We start from the raw sequence: 1,972 nt of genomic DNA on the forward strand, positions 1-1,972 counted from the left end.
TGAACTTTCCCATTTCCGTTTTGTGGTTAATTTGATACCTCTCGACCCCTGCTAAAGAGATAGAGTAGCCGAAACTACTTTACTAAATCAAAATAAAAATAATCTATGTACCTGCCCAGTGACGAACTCGCAACCTTTGTTTCCAGATCCAGGAAAACCATATCCCTCATCAGCAAGAAGGGTCACCACATTACCCACAGCAGCAGTCAGACCAAGATTTTTCCAGTAATCATCAGGATTTTAAAGACATTACGTTTTATGTCTTGTTTAGTGTCTACTAAAGTACTTTTGTTTTAAACTCTACATGGCAGGAGTCCCACAGTTTTCTTAAAGGTAAGTGCACTGAACTTTCACTCAAAGGTTTGTTTGATCATTGATTTTATGTGGTCAACTGAAACTCCCACGAACTGATGAGAAAATAGGCCATAAGACGAATCCAAAATAGCCTGCATCATTGCATCAAAACCTCTGAATCATATCCATAAATATTACAGTTTTTTGAGTTAGTTCAAGTAGGTATCTTTTTTTGTGTGAGAATGGTTCAGAGATCCTAAAAATAGATAAAGTTATTTTTGCTGAGCATACACAACTCTGAGCCCCCCTCAGATTCTATCCTCTGCTCAGGCTCCATGTTTCATTTCTGATTATTAATCCAATGTTTGTGACTCAGCCCAATGGTTTTACATCCTACATTCTGATGTATTATTTTTGCAAGGTAAGTTTTTTTTTTTACGGAAGGTGGCGGTTTATTTCGTAACTCAAGGACTTGTAGTGCCCTTGTAATACAGAAAACCGCTACTCTTTCAATCCGTATTATTTTTGCAAGGTAAGTTTTTTTTTTTTACCGAAGGTGGCGGTTTATTTCGTAACTCAAGGACTTGTAGTGCCCTTGTAATACAGAAAACCGCTACTCTTTCAATCTATTTGACTCTGTGAAGAGAACTTTTATTTCGTTTCTTGTAGTTAGATGATTGTACATACTTTTTATTTTTTGCATGAGTAACCTCTTCTCTTTTTGCTTTTCTACTAAATTTCAATGTTTGCTCAATCATTTCATATAATTAACTATTCAATTACATAAGTACAGTGACCTATTTAGATGAGAAACGTAGTTTTTCAGATGAAAATTGTAGTTTCGCACCATGAATGACTGTTTTTACTTAATTTTCATTTCCGTGACCTATTTAGACGAGAATCGTAGTTTTTCAGATGAAAATTGTAGTTTCGCACCATGAATGACTGTTTTTACTTAATTTTCATTTCCAGTGTTGAGAAAAAGGACATATGACCTATTTAGATGAGAAACGTAGTTTTTCAGATGAAAATTGTAGTTTCGCACCATGAATGACTGTTTTTACTTAATTTTCATTTCCAGTGTTGAGAAAAAGGACATCATTGTAGAATCTTTTTTCAAATTGTTTTATTTTTAACCTCTGGATCTGCAATACTTAAATGTTGAAAAAGAAGCTAACTTTACTAACAGCTTTTAAAAATACATAATAATAAATAAAAAAATGTAGACCGAGAGGTTAGTGCTGGTTATTTCTACATTAATGTGTTAAAAGCTACCTTAGCTCTATGTTTATTAGTCTTTATTCATGCAGGCAATTTGGTACTTACCACTTCGAACTTAGTTACCTAATATATATTTTTGTTGTATGAATTTTCCCCAATTATTTTGAGTTTTTTTTTTAAATATTATTGTGTTGTAGTTTTATTTAACACCATTTTGTTTTATTTTCTAATTTGATTGTCATTATTTTTATTATGTTGAAATTTTGTTTGTGCTTTACTTATTGTGTTTGATTTTGTTACCTACAGCTTTCTAGGTATTACGTACATACGTATGAGTATATTCATGTAACAATTGTAACGCGCATGACCTGACCAAATGACTAATCTATCTTATCTTAATCTAACCAAATACATATTAGTCTTCAAACAATCTTCAGTGAGGATAGATCCAATGCAA

At 32.6% G+C, this 1,972-nt stretch overlaps 1 long non-coding RNA gene across 1 annotated transcript; it reads right to left on the reverse strand.

Moving 5' to 3' along the window:
* Positions 1–844: 844 nt before the first annotated feature.
* LOC113466967 lies at positions 845–1,284 on the reverse strand. The gene is made up of 2 exons (XR_003391200.1): positions 1,181–1,284; positions 845–1,091 (listed from the first exon to the last, which is right to left on the reverse strand). It is a non-coding gene; the product is annotated as an uncharacterized LOC113466967 (long non-coding RNA).
* Positions 1,285–1,972: the final 688 nt, after the last annotated feature.

The sequence above is a fragment of the Diaphorina citri genome, unplaced genomic scaffold (genome assembly GCF_000475195.1).
Source record: "Diaphorina citri unplaced genomic scaffold, Diaci psyllid genome assembly version 1.1 scaffold19, whole genome shotgun sequence".
In the NCBI taxonomy this organism is placed as follows: domain Eukaryota; kingdom Metazoa; phylum Arthropoda; class Insecta; order Hemiptera; family Psyllidae; genus Diaphorina; species Diaphorina citri.